Raw genomic sequence first — 15,364 nt, 5'->3', positions numbered from 1 at the left:
AAAAGTGCATTACTGTGCGCTTTCAACGTTCAGCAAATACATGTGTAGAAGCACAGCGCTAGCAGAAACGACCGTTTCTCGACGTTTTCTAACTCAGGGAACAAGTTGCACACTTCTGAAATGCATTTGGGCAACTTTGTCAAAAATGAGTTGTTTGCCTACAGAGACATGCCTATTTGCGCAGTAGTACAGATTCTGAGTATGTAACTGGGCTTGATGAAATCAGCATTTCTCTTGCTTCCCTTTGCATAGGGAAGCTCTGTTTTAGTCACAGTAGCTCCCACAAGTGTCTCCTCAGTGTGTTCCCATTTCCTTAGAAACAGTGTATTTGCTGGGAGAAAAGTGCATTACTGTGCGCTTTCACCGTTCATCAAATACATGTGTAGAAGCACAGCGCTAGCAGAAACGACCATTTCTCAACGTTTTCTAACTCAGGGAACAAGATGCACACTTCTGAGATGCATTTGGGCAACTTTGTCAGAAATGAGTTTTTTGCCTAAAGAGACATGCCTATTTGCGCAGTAGTACAGATTCTGAGTATGTAACTGGGCTTGATGAAATCAGCATTTCTTTTGCTTCCCTGTTCATAGGGAAGTTCAGTTTTAGTCACAGTAGCTCCCACAAGTGTCTCCTCAGTGTGTTCCCATTTCCTTAGAAAAAGTGTATTTGTTGGGAGAAAAGTGCATTACTGTGTGATTTCACCGTTCAGCAAATACATGTGTAGAAGCACAGCACTAGCAGAAACGACCGTTTCTCAACGTTTTCTAACTCAGGGAACAAGTTGCACACTTCTGAGATGCATTTGGGCAACTTTGTCAGAAATGAGTTTTTTGCCTAAAGAGACATGCCTATTTGCGCAGTAGTACAGATTCTGAGTATGTAACTGGGCTTGATGAAATCAGCATTCCTCTTGCTTCTCTGTGCGTAGGGAAGCTCAGTTTTAGTCACAGTAGCTCCCACAAATTTCTCCTCAGTATATTCCCATTTCCTTAGAAACACTGTATTTGCTGGGAGAAAAGTGCATTACTGTGCGCTTTCACCGTTCATCAAATACATGTGTAGAAGCACAGCGCTAGCAGAAACGACCGTTTCTCGACGTTTTCTAACTCAGGGAACAAGTTGCACACTTCTGAGATGCATTTGGGCAACTTTGTCAGAAATGAGTTTTTTGCCTAAAGAGACATGCCTATTTGCGCAGTTGTACAGATTCTGAGTATGTAACTGGGCTTGATGAAATCAGCATTTCTCTTGCTTCCCTGTGCATAGGGAAGCTCAGTTTTAGTCACAGTAGCTCCCACAAGTGTCTCCTCAGTGTGTTCCCATTTCCTTAGAAACAGTGTATTTGCTGGGAGAAAAGTGCATTACTGTGCGCTTTCACCGTTCAGAAAATACATGTGTAGAAGCACAGTGCTAGCAGAAACGAACGTTTCTCGACGTTTTCTAACTCAGGGAACAAGTTGCACACTTCTGAGATGCATTTGGGCAACTTTGTCAGAAATGAGTTTTTTGCCTAAAGATTCATGCCTATTTGCGCAGTAGTAAGGATTCTGAGTATGTAACTGGGCTTGATGAAATCAGCATTTCTCTTGCTTCCCTGTGCGTAGGGAAGCTCAGTTTTAGGCACTGTAGCTCCCACAAGTGTCTCCTCAGTGTGTTCCCATTTCCTTAGAAACAGTGTATTTGCTGGGAGAAAATTGCATTACTGTGCGCTTTCACTGTTCAGCAAATACATGTGTAGAAGCACAGCGCTAGCAGAAACGACCGTTTCTCGACGTTTTCTAACTCAGGGAACAAGTTGCACACTTCTGAGATGCATTTGGGCAACTTTGTCAGAAATGAGTTTTTTGCCTACAGATTCATGCCTATTTGCGCAGTAGTACATATTCTGAGTATGTAACTGGGCTTGATGAAATCAGCATTTCTCTTGCTTCCCTGTGCGTAGGGAAGCTCAGTTTTAGTCACAGTAGCTCCCACAAGTGTCTCCTCAGTGTGTTCCCATTTCCTTAGAAACAGTGTATTTGCTGGGAGAAAAGTGCATTACTGTGCGCTTTCACCGTTCAGCAAATACATGTGTAGAAGCACAGCGCTAGCAGAAACGACCGTTTCTCGACGTTTTCTAACTCAGGGAACAAGTTGCACACTTCTGAGATGCATTTGGGCAACTTTGTCAGAAATGAGTTTTTTGCCTACAGAGACATGCCTATTTGCGCAGTAGTACAGATTCTGAGTATGTAACTGGGCTTGATGAAATCAGCATTTCTCTTGCTTCCATGTGCGTAGGGAAGCTCAGTTTTAGTCACAGTAGCTCCCACAAGTGTCTCCTCAGTGTGTTCCCATTTCCTTAGAAACAGTGTATTTGCTGGGAGAAAAGTGCATTACTGTGCACTTTCACCGTTCAGCAAATACATGTGTAGAAGCACAGCGCTAGCAGAAACAACCGTTTCTCGACGTTTTCTAACTCAGGGAACAAGTTGCACACTTCTAAGATGCATTTGGGCAACTTTGTCAGAAATGAGTTTTTTGCCTAAAGAGACATGCCTATTTGCGCAGTAGTACAGATTCTGAGTATGTAACTGGGCTTGATGAAATCAGCATTTCTCTTGCTTCCCTGTGCGTAGGGAAGCTCAGTTTTAGTCACAGTAGCTCCCACAAGTGTCTCCTCAGTGTGTTCCCATTTCCTTAGAAACAGTGTTTTTCCTGGGAGAAAAGTGCATTACTGTGCGCTTTCAACGTTCAGCAAATACATGTGTAGAAGCACAGCGCTAGCAGAAACGACCTTTTCTCGATGTTTTCTAACTCACGGAAAAAGATGCACACTTCTGAGATGCATTTGGGCAATTTTGTCAGAAATGAGTTTTTTGCCTAAAGAGACATGCCTATTTGCGCAATAGTACAGATTCTGAGTATGTAACTGGGCTTGATGAAATCAGCATTTCTCTTGCTTCCCTGTGCGTAGGGAAGCTTAGTTTTAGTCACTGTAGCTCCCACAAGTGTCTCCTCAGTGTGTTCCCATTTCCTTAGTAACACTGTATTTGCTGGGAGAAAAGTGCATTACTGTGTGCTTTCACCGGTCAGCAAATACATGTGTAGAAGCACAGCGCTAGCAGAAACGACCATTTCTCAACATTTTCTAACACAGGGAACAAGATGCACACTTCTGAGATGCATTTGGGCAACTTTGTCAGATATGAGTTTTTTGCCTAAAGAGACATGCCTATTTGCGCAGTAGTACAGATTCTGAGTATGTAACTGGGCTTGATGAAATCAGCATTTCTTTTGCTTCCCTGTTCGTAGGGAAGCTCAGTTTTAGTCACAGTAGCTCCCACAAGTGTCTCCTCAGTGTGTTCCCAGTTCCTTAGAAAAAGTGTATTTGCTGGGAGAAAAGTGCATTACTGTGTGATTTCCCCGTTCAGCAAATACATGTGTAGAAGCACAGCACTAGCAGAAACGACCGTTTCTCAACGTTTTCTAACTCAGGGAACAAGTTGCACACTTCTGAGATGCCTTTGGGCAACTTTGTCAGAAATGAGTTTTTTGCCTAAAGAGACATGCCTATTTGCGCAGTAGTACAGATTCTGAGTATGTAACTGGGCTGGATGAAATCAGCATTTCTCTTGCTTCCCTGTGCGTAGGGAAGCTCAGTTTTCGTCACTGTAGCTCCCACAAGTGTCTCCTCAGTGTGTTCCCATTTCCTTAGAAACAGTGTATTTGCAGGGAGAAAAGTGCATTACTGTGTGCTTTCACCGTTCAGCAAATACATGTGTAGAAGCACAGCGCTAGCAGAAACGACCGTTTCTCGACGTTTTCTGACTCAGGGAACAAGTTGCACACTTCTGAGATGCATTTGGGCAACTTTGTCAGAAATGAGTTTTTTGCCTAAAGAGACATGCCTATTTGCGCAGTAGTACAGATTCTGAGTATGTAACTGGGCTTGATGAAATCAGCATTTCTCTTGCTTCCATGTGCGTAGGGAAGCTCAGTTTTAGTCACAGTAGCTCCCACAAGTGTCTCCTCAGTGTGTTCCCATTTCCTTAGAAACAGTGTATTTGCTGGGAGAAAAGTGCATTACTGTGCACTTTCACCGTTCAGCAAATACATGTGTAGAAGCACAGCGCTAGCAGAAACAACCGTTTCTCGACGTTTTCTAACTCAGGGAACAAGTTGCACACTTCTAAGATGCATTTGGGCAACTTTGTCAGAAATGAGTTTTTTGCCTAAAGAGACATGCCTATTTGCGTAGTAGTACAGATTCTGAGTATGTAACTGGGCTTGATGAAATCAGCATTTCTCTTGCTTCCCTGTGCGTAGGGAAGCTCAGTTTTAGTCACAGTAGCTCCCACAAGTGTCTCCTCAGTGTGTTCCCATTTCCTTAGAAACAGTGTTTTTCCTGGGAGAAAAGTGCATTACTGTGTGCTTTCAACGTTCAGCAAATACATGTGTAGAAGCACAGCGCTAGCAGAAACGACCTTTTCTCGATGTTTTCTAACTCACGGAAAAAGATGCACACTTCTGAGATGCATTTGGGCAATTTTGTCAGAAATGAGTTTTTTGCCTAAAGAGACATGCCTATTTGCGCAATAGTACAGATTCTGAGTATGTAACTGGGCTTGATGAAATCAGCATTTCTCTTGCTTCCCTGTGCGTAGGGAAGCTTAGTTTTAGTCACTGTAGCTCCCACAAGTGTCTCCTCAGTGTGTTCCCATTTCCTTAGAAACACTGTATTTGCTGGGAGAAAAGTGCATTACTGTGTGCTTTCACCGTTCAGCAAATACATGTGTAGAAGCACAGCGCTAGCAGAAACGACCATTTCTCAACGTTTTCTAACTCAGGGAACAAGATGCACACTTCTGAGATGCATTTGGGCAACTTTGTCAGATATGAGTTTTTTGCCTAAAGAGACATGCCTATTTGCGCAGTAGTACAGATTCTGAGTATGTAACTGGGCTTGATGAAATCAGCATTTCTTTTGCTTCCCTGTTCGTAGGGAAGCTCAGTTTTAGTCACAGTAGCTCCCACAAGTGTCTCCTCAGTGTGTTCCCAGTTCCTTAGAAAAAGTGTATTTGCTGGGAGAAAAGTGCATTACTGTGTGATTTCCCCGTTCAGCAAATACATGTGTAGAAGCACAGCACTAGCAGAAACGACCGTTTCTCAACGTTTTCTAACTCAGGGAACAAGTTGCACACTTCTGAGATGCATTTGGGCAACTTTGTCAGAAATGAGTTTTTTGCCTCCAGAGACATGCCTATTTGCGCAGTAGTACAGATTCTGAGTATGTAACTGGGCTTGATGAAATCAGCATTTCTCTTGCTTCCCTGTGCGTAGGGAAGCTCAGTTTTAGTCACTGTAGCTCCCACAAGTGTCTCCTCAGTGTGTTCCCATTTCCTTAGAAACAGTGTATTTGCTGGGAGAAAAGTGCATCACTGTGCGCTTTCACCGTTCAGCAAATACATGTGTAGAAGCACAGCGCTAGCAGAAACGAACGTTTCTCGACGTTTTCTAACTCAGGGAACAAGTGGCACACTTCTGAGATGCATTTGGGCAACTTTTTCAGAAATGAGTTTTTTGCCTAAAGAGACATGCCTATTTGCGCAGTAGTACAGATTCTGAGTATGTAACTCGGTTTGATGAAATCAGCATTTCTCTTGCTTCCCTGTGCGTAGGGAAGCTCAGTTTTAGTCACAGTAGCTCCCACAAGTGTCTCCTCAGTGTGTTCCCATTTCCTTAGAAACAGTGTATTTGCTGGGAGAAAAGTGCATCACTGTGCGCTTTCACCGTTCAGCAAATACATGTGTAGAAGCACAGCGCTAGGAGAAACGAACGTTTCTCGACGTTTTCTAACTCAGGGAACAAGTGGCACTCTTCTGAGATGCATTTGGGCAACTTTGTCAGAAATGAGTTTTTTGCCTAAAGAGACATGCCTATTTGCGCAGTAGTACAGATTCTGAGTATGTAACTCGGTTTGATGAAATCAGCATTTCTCTTGCTTCCCTGTGCGTAGGGAAGCTCAGTTTTAGTCACAGTAGCTCCCACAAGTGTCTCCTCAGTGTGTTCCCATTTCCTTAGAAACAGTGTATTTGCTGGGAGAAAAGTGCATTACTGTGCGCTTTCACCGTTCAGCAAATACATGTGTAGAAGCACAGCGCTAGCAGAAACGAACGTTTCTCGACGTTTTCTAACTCAGGGAACAGGTTGCACACATCTGAGATGCATTTGGGCAACTTTGTCAGAAATGAGTTTTTTGCCTTCAGAGACATGCCTATTTGCGCAGTAGTACAGATTCTGAGTATGTAACTGGGCTTGATGAAATCAGCATTTCTCTTGCTTCCCTGTGCGTAGGGAAGCTCAGTTTTAGTCACAGTAGCTCCCACAAGTGTCTCCTCAGTGTGTTCCCATTTCCTTAGAAACAGTGTATTTGCTGGGAGAAAAGTGCATTACTGTGTGCTTTCTCCGTTCAGCAAATACATGTGTAGAAGCACAGCGCTAGCAGAAACGACCGTTTCTCGACGTTTTCTAACTCAGGGAACAAGTGGCACACTTCTGAGATGCATTTGGGCAACTTTGTCAGAAATGAGTTTTTTGCCTACAGAGACATGCCTATTTGCGCAGTAGTACAGATTCTGAGTATGTAACTGGGCTTAATGAAATCAGCATTTCTCTTGCTTCCCTGTGCGTAGGGAAGCTCAGTTTTAGTCACAGTAGCTCCCACAAGTGTCTCCTCAGTGTGTTCCCATTTCCTTAGAAACAGTGTATTTGCTGGGAGAAAAGTGCATTACTGTGCGCTTTCACCGTTCAGCAAATACATGTGTAGAAGCACAGCGCTAGCAGAAACGACCGTTTCTCGACGTTTTCTAACTCAGGGAACAAGTTGCACACTTCTGAGATGCATTTCGGCAACTTTGTCAGAAATGAGTTTTTTGCCTACAGAGACATGCCTATTTGCGCAGTAGTACAGATTCTGAGTATGTAACTGGGCTTAATGAAATCAGCATTTCTCTTGCTTCCCTGTGCGTAGGGAAGCTCAGTTTTAGTCACAGTAGCTCCCACAAGTGTCTCCTCAGTGTGTTCCCATTTCCTTAGAAACAGTGTATTTGCTGGGAGAAAAGTGCATTACTGTGCGCTTTCACCGTTCAGCAAATACATGTGTAGAAGCACAGCGCTAGCAGAAACGACCGTTTCTCGACGTTTTCTAACTCAGGGAACAAGTTGCACACTTCTGAGATGCATTTCGGCAACTTTGTCAGAAATGAGTTTTTTGCCTACAGAGACATGCCTATTTGCGCAATAGTACAGATTCTGAGTATGTAACTGGGCTTGATGAAATCAGCATTTCTCTTGCTTCCCTGTGCGTAGGGAAGCTCAGTTTTAGTCACAGTAGCTCCCACAAGTGTCTCCTCAGTGTGTTCCCAGTTCCTTAGAAACAGTGTATTTGCTGAGAGAAAAGTGCATTACTGTGCGCTTTCACCGTTCAGCAAATACATCTGTAGAAGCACAGCGCTAGCAGAAATGACCGTTTCTCGACGTTTTCTAACTCAGGGAAAAAGTTGCACACTTCTGAGATGCATTTGGGCAACTTTGTCAGAAATGAGTTTTTTGCCTACAGAGACATGCCTATTTGCGCAGTAGTACAGATTCTGAGTATGTAACTGGGCTTGATGAAATCAGCATTTCTCTTGCTTCCCTGTGCGTAGGGAAGCTCAGTTTTAGTCACAGTAGCTCCCACAAGTGTCTCCTCAGTGTGTTCCCATTTCCTTAGAAACAGTGTATTTGCTGGGAGAAAAGTGCATTACTGTGCGCTTTCAGCGTTCAGGAAATACATGTGTAGAAGCACAGCGCTAGCAGAAACGAACGTTTCTCGACGTTTTCTAACTCCATGAACAAGTTGCACACTTCTGAGATGCATTTGGGCAACTTTGTCAGAAATGAGTTTTTTGCCTACAGAGACATGCCTAGTTGCGCAGTAGTACAGATTCTGAGTATGTAACTGGGCTTGATGAAATCAGCATTTCTCTTGCTTCCCTGTGCGTACGGAAGCTCAGTTTTAGTCACAGTAGCTCCCACAAGTGTCTCCTCAGTGTGTTCCCATTTCCTTAGAAACAGTGTATTTGCTGGGAGAAAAGTGCATTACTGTGCGCTTTCACCGTTCAGCAAATACATCTGCAGAAGCAGAGCGCTAGCAGAAACGACTGTTTCTCGACGTTTTCTAACTCAGGAAACAAGTTGCATACTTCTGAGATGCATTTGGGCAACTTTGTCAGAAATGAGTTTTTTGCCTACAGAGACATGCCTATTTGCGCAGTAGTACAGATTCTGAGTATGTAACTGGGCTTGATGAAATCAGCATTTCTCTTGCTTCCCTGTGCGTAGGGAAGCTCAGTTTTAGTCACAGTAGCTCCCACAAGTGTCTCCTCAGTGTGTTCCCATTTCCTTAGAAACAGTGTATTTGCTGGGAGAAAAGTGCATTACTGTGCGCTTTCACCGTTCAGCAAATACATGTGTAGAAGCACAGCGCTAGCAGAAACAACCGTTTCTCGACGTTTTCTAACTCAGGGAACAAGTTGCACACTTCTGAGATGCATTTGGGCAACTTTGTCAGAAATGAGTTTTTTGCCTACAGAGACATGCCTATTTGCGCAGTAGTACAGATTCTGAGTATGTAACCGGGCTTGATGAAATCAGCATTTCTCTTGCTTCCCTGTGCGTAGGGAAGCTCAGTTTTAGTCACAGTAGCTCCCACAAGTGTCTCCTCAGTGTGTTCCCATTTCCTTAGAAACAGTGTATTTGCTGGGAGAAAATTGCATCACTGTGCGCTTTCACCGTTCAGCAAATACATGTGTAGAAGCACAGCGCTAGCAGAAACGACCGTTTCTCGACGTTTTCTAACTCAGGGAACAAGTTGCACACTTCTGAGATGCATTTGGGCAACTTTGTCAGAAATGAGTTTTTTGCCTACAGAGACATGCCTATTTGCGCAGTAGTACAGATTCTGAGTATGTAACTGGGCTTGATGAAATCAGCATTTCTCTTGCTTCCCTGTGCGTAGGGAAGCTCAGTTTTAGTCACAGTAGCTCCCACAAGTGTCTCCTCAGTGTGTTCCCATTTCCTTAGAAACAGTGTATTTGCTGGGAGAAAAGTGCATTACTGTGCGCTTTCACCGTTCAGCAAATACATGGGTAGAAGCACAGCGCTAGCAGAAACGACCGTTTCTCGACGTTTTGTAACTCAGGGAACAAGTTGCACACTTCTGAGATGCATTTGGACAACTTTGTCAGAAATGAGTTTTTTGCCTACAGAGACATGCCTATTTGCGCAGTAGTACAGATTCTGAGTATGTAACTGGGCTTGATGAAATCAGCATTTCTCTTGCTTCCCTGTGCGTAGGGAAGCTCAGTTTTAGTCACAGTAGCTCCCACAAGTGTCTCCTCAGTGTGTTCCCATTTCCTTAGAAACAGTGTATTTGCTGGGAGAAAAGTGCATTACTGTGTGCTTTCTCCGTTCAGCAAATACATGTGTAGAAGCACAGCGCTAGCAGAAACGACCGTTTCTCGACGTTTTCTAACTCAGGGAACAAGTGGCACACTTCTGAGATGCATTTGGGCAACTTTGTCAGAAATGAGTTTTTTGCCTACAGAGACATGCCTATTTGCGCAGTAGTACAGATTCTGAGTATGTAACTGGGCTTAATGAAATCAGCATTTCTCTTGCTTCCCTGTGCGTAGGGAAGCTCAGTTTTAGTCACAGTAGCTCCCACAAGTGTCTCCTCAGTGTGTTCCCATTTCCTTAGAAACAGTGTATTTGCTGGGAGAAAAGTGCATTACTGTGCGCTTTCACCGTTCAGCAAATACATGTGTAGAAGCACAGCGCTAGCAGAAACGACCGTTTCTCGACGTTTTCTAACTCAGGGAACAAGTTGCACACTTCTGAGATGCATTTGGGCAACTTTGTCAGAAATGAGTTTTTTGCCTACAGAGACATGCCTATTTGCGCAATAGTACAGATTCTGAGTATGTAACTGGGCTTGATGAAATCAGCATTTCTCTTGCTTCCCTGTGCGTAGGGAAGCTCAGTTTTAGTCACAGTAGCTCCCACAAGTGTCTCCTCAGTGTGTTCCCAGTTCCTTAGAAACAGTGTATTTGCTGAGAGAAAAGTGCATTACTGTGCGCTTTCACCGTTCAGCAAATACATCTGTAGAAGCACAGCGCTAGCAGAAATGACCGTTTCTCGACGTTTTCTAACTCAGGGAAAAAGTTGCACACTTCTGAGATGCATTTGGGCAACTTTGTCAGAAATGAGTTTTTTGCCTACAGAGACATGCCTATTTGCGCAGTAGTACAGATTCTGAGTATGTAACTGGGCTTGATGAAATCAGCATTTCTCTTGCTTCCCTGTGCGTAGGGAAGCTCAGTTTTAGTCACAGTAGCTCCCACAAGTGTCTCCTCAGTGTGTTCCCATTTCCTTAGAAACAGTGTATTTGCTGGGAGAAAAGTGCATTACTGTGCGCTTTCAGCGTTCAGGAAATACATGTGTAGAAGCACAGCGCTAGCAGAAACGAACGTTTCTCGACGTTTTCTAACTCCATGAACAAGTTGCACACTTCTGAGATGCATTTGGGCAACTTTGTCAGAAATGAGTTTTTTGCCTACAGAGACATGCCTATTTGCGCAGTAGTACAGATTCTGAGTATGTAACTGGGCTTGATGAAATCAGCATTTCTCTTGCTTCCCTGTGCGTAGGGAAGCTCAGTTTTAGTCACAGTAGCTCCCACAAGTGTCTCCTCAGTGTGTTCCCAGTTCCTTAGAAACAGTGTATTTGCTGGGAGAAAAGTGCATTACTGTGCGCTTTCAACGTTCAGCAAATACATGTGTAGAAGCACAGCGCTAGCAGAAACGACCGTTTCTCGACGTTTTCTAACTCAGGGAACAAGTTGCACACTTCTGAGATGCCTTTTGGGCAACTTTGTCAGAAATGAGTTTTTTGCCTAAAGAGACATGCCTATTTGCGCAGTAGTACAGATTCTGAGTATGTAACTGGGCTTGATGAAATCAGCATTTCTCTTGCTTCCCTGTGCGTAGGGAAGCTCAGTTTTAGTCACAGTAGCTCCCACAAGTGTCTCCTCAGTGTGTTCCCAGTTCCTTAGAAACAGTGTATTTGCTGGGAGAAAAGTGCATTACTGTGCGCTTTCAACGTTCAGCAAATACATGTGTAGAAGCACAGCGCTAGCAGAAACGACCGTTTCTCGACGTTTTCTAACTCAGGGAACAAGTTGCACACTTCTGAGATGCATTTGGGCAACATTGTCAGAAATGAGTTTTTTGCCTACAGAGACATGCCTATTTGCGCAGTAGTACAGATTCTGAGTATGTAACTGGGCTTGATGAAATCAGCATTTCTCTTGCTTCCCTGTGCGTAGGGAAGCTCAGTTTTAGTCACAGTAGCTCCCACAAGTGTCTCCTCAGTGTGTTCCCAGTTCCTTAGAAACAGTGTATTTGCTGGGAGAAAAGTGCATTACTGTGCGCTTTCAACGTTCAGCAAATACATGTGTAGAAGCACAGCGCTAGCAGAAACGACCGTTTCTCGACGTTTTCTAACTCAGGGAACAAGTTGCACACTTCTGAGATGCATTTGGGCAACATTGTCAGAAATGAGTTTTTTGCCTACAGAGACATGCCTATTTGCGCAGTAGTACAGATTCTGAGTATGTAACTGGGCTTGATGAAATCAGCATTTCTCTTGCTTCCCTGTGCGTAGGGAAGCTCAGTTTTAGTCACAGTAGCTCCCACAAGTCTCTCCTCAGTGTGTTCCCATTTCCTTAGAAACAGTGTATTTGCTGGGAGAAAAGTGCATTACTGTGCGCTTTCACCGTTCAGCAAATACATGTGTTGAAGCACAGCGCTAGCAGAAACGAACGTTTCTCGACATTTTCTAACTCAGGGAACAAGTTGCACACTTCTGAGATGCATTTGGGCAACTTTGTCAGAAATGAGTTTTTTGCCTACAGAGACATGCCTATTTGCGCAGTAATACAGATTCTGAGTATGTAACTGGGCTTGATGAAATAAGCATTTCTCTTGCTTCCCTGTGCGTAGGGAAGCTCAGTTTTAGTCACAGTAGCTCCCACAAGTGTCTCCTCAGTGTGTTCCCATTTCCTTAGAAACAGTGTATTTGCTGGGAGAAAAGTGCATTACTGTGCGCTTTCACTATTCAGCAAATACATGTGTAGAAGCACAGCGTTAGCAGATATGACCGTTTCTCGACGTTTTCTAACTCAGGGAACAAGTTGCACACTTCTGAGATGCATTTGGGCAACTTTGTCAGAAATGAGTTTTTTGCCTACAGAGACATGCCTATTTGCGCAGTAGTAAAGATTCTGAGTATGTAACTGGGCTTGATGAAATCAGCATTTCTCTTGCTTCCCTGTGCGTAGGGAAGCTCAGTTTTAGTCACAGTAGCTCCCACAAGTGTCTCCTCAGTGTGTTCCCATTTCCTTAGAAACAGTGTATTTGCTGGGAGAAAAGTGCATTACTGTGCGCTTTCACCGTTCAGCAAATACATGTGTAGAAGCACAGCGCTAGCAGAAACGAACGTTTCTTGACGTTTTCTAACTCAGGGAACAAGTTGCACACTTCTGAGATGCATTTGGGCAACTTTGTCAGAAATGAGTTTTTTGCCTACAGAGACATGCCTATTTGCGCAGTAGTACAGATTCTGAGTATGTAACTGGGCATGATGAAATCAGCATTTCTCTTGCTTCCCTGTGCGTAGGGAAGCTCAGTTTTAGTCCCAGTAGCTCCCACAAGTGTCTCCTCAGCGTGTTCCCATTTCCTTAGAAACAGTGTATTTGATGGGAGAAAAGTGCATTACTGTGCGCTTTCACCGTTCAGCAAATACATGTGTAGAAGCACAGCGCTAGCAGAAACGACCGTTTCTCGACGTTTTCCAACTCAGGGAACAAGTTGCACACTTCTGAGATGCATTTGGGCAACTTTGTCAGAAATGAGTTTTTTGCCTACAGAGACATGCCTATTTGCGCAGTAGTACAGATTCTGAGTATGTAACTGGGCTTGATGAAATCAGCATTTCTCTTGCTTCCCTGTGCGTAGGGAAGCTCAGTTTTAGTCACAGTAGCTCCCACAAGTGTCTCCTCAGTGTGTTCCCATTTCCTTAGAAACAGTGTATTTGCTGGGAGAAAAGTGCATTACTGTGCGTATTTCACCGTTCAGCAAATACATGTGTAGAAGCAGAGCGCTAGCAGAAACGAACGTTTCTCGACGTTTTCTAACTCAGGGAACAAGTTGCACACTTCTGAGATGCATTTGGGAAACATTGTCAGAAATGAGTTTTTTGCCTACAGAGACATGCCTATTTGCGCAGTAGTACAGATTCTGAGTATGTAACTGGGCTTGATGAAATCAGCATTTCTCTTGCTTCCCTGTGCGTAGGGAAGCTCACTTTTAGTCACAGTAGCTCCCACAAGTGTCTCCTCAGTGTGTTCCCATTTCCTTAGAAACAGTGTATTTGCTGGGAGAAAAGTGCATTACTGTGCGCTTTCACCGTTCAGCAAATACTTGTGTTGAAGCACAGCGCTAGCAGAAACGAACTTTTCTCGACATTTTCTAACTCAGGGAACAAGTTGCACACTTCTGAGATTCATTTGGGCAACTTTGTCCGAAATGAGTTTTTTGCCTACAGAGACATGCCTATTTGCGCAGTAGTACAGATTCTGAGTATGTAACTGGGCTTGATGAAATCAGCATTTCTCTTGCTTCCCTGTGCGTAGGGAAGCTCAGTTTTAGTCACAGTAGCTCCCACAAGTGTCTCCTCAGTGTGTTCCCATTTCCTTAGAAACAGTGTATTTGCTGGGAGAAAAGTGCATTACTGTGCGTATTTCACCGTTCAGCAAATACATGTGTAGAAGCAGAGCGCTAGCAGAAACGAACGTTTCTCGACGTTTTCTAACTCCGGGAACAAGTTGCACACTTCTGAGATGCATTTGGGCAACATTGTCAGAAATGAGTTTTTTGCCTACAGAGACATGCCTATTTGCGCAGTAGTACAGATTCTGAGTATGTAACTGGGCTTGATGAAATCAGCATTTCTCTTGCTTCCCTGTGCGTAGGGAAGCTCAGTTTTAGTCACAGTAGCTCCCACAAGTGTCTCCTCAGTGTGTTCCCATTTCCTTAGAAACAGTGTATTTGCTGGGAGAAAAGTGCATTACTGTGCGCTTTCACCGTTCAGCAAATACATGTGTTGAAGCACAGCGCTAGCAGAAACGAACGTTTCTCGACCTTTTCTAACTCAGGGAACAAGTTGCACACTTCTGAGATTCATTTGGGCAACTTTGTCAGAAATGAGTTTTTTGCCTACAGAGACATGCCTATTTGCGCAGTAGTACAGATTCTGAGTATGTAACTGGGCATGATGAAATCAGCATTTCTCTTGCTTCCCTGTGCGTAGGGAAGCTCAGTTTTAGTCACAGTAGCTCCCACAAGTGTCTCCTCAGTGTGTTCCCATTTCCTTAGAAACAGTGTATTTGATGGGAGAAAAGTGCATTACTGTGCGCTTTCACCATTCAGCAAATACATGTGTTGAAGCACAGCGCTAGCAGAAACGAACGTTTCTCGACATTTTCTAACTCAGGGAACAAGTTGCACACTTCTGAGATTCATTGGGGCAACTTTGTCCGAAATGAGTTTTTTGCCTACAGAGACATGCCTATTTGCGCAGTAGTACAGATTCTGAGTATGTAACTGGGCATGATGAAATCAGCTTTTCTCTTGCTTCCCTGTGCGTAGGGAAGCTCAGTTTTAGTCACAGTAGCTCCCACAAGTGTCTCCTCAGTGTGTTCCCATTTCCTTAGAAACAGTGTATTTGATGGGAGAAAAGTGCATTACTGTGCGCTTTCACCGTTCAGCAAATACATGTGTGGAAGCACAGCGTTAGCAGATATGACCGTTTCTCGACGTTTTCTAACTCAGGGAACAAGTTGCACACTTCTTAGATGCATTTGGGCAACATTGTCAGAAATGAGTTTTTTGCCTACAGAGACATGCCTATTTGCGCAGTAGTACAGATTCTGAGTATGTAACTGGGCTTGATGAAATCAGCATATCTCTTGCTTCCCTGTGCGTAGGGAAGCTCAGTTTTAGTCACAGTAGCTCCCACAAGTGTCTCCTCAGTGTGTTCCCATTTCCTTAACAACAGTGTATTTGCTGGGAGAAAAGTGCATTACTGTGTGCTTTCACCGTTCAGCAAATACATGTGTAGAAGCACAGCGCTAGCAGAAACGACCGTTTCTCGACGTTTTCTAACTCAGGGAACAAGTTGCACACTTCTGAGATGCATTTGGGCAACTTTGTCAGAAATGAGT

The sequence above is a fragment of the Acomys minous genome, assembly GCF_964271855.1.
Source record: "Acomys minous genome assembly, contig: scaffold_24, whole genome shotgun sequence".
In the NCBI taxonomy this organism is placed as follows: Eukaryota; Metazoa; Chordata; class Mammalia; order Rodentia; family Muridae; genus Acomys; species Acomys minous.
The sequence above is the reverse complement of the archived record's forward strand: the minus strand, read 5'-3'. Positions refer to the sequence as shown.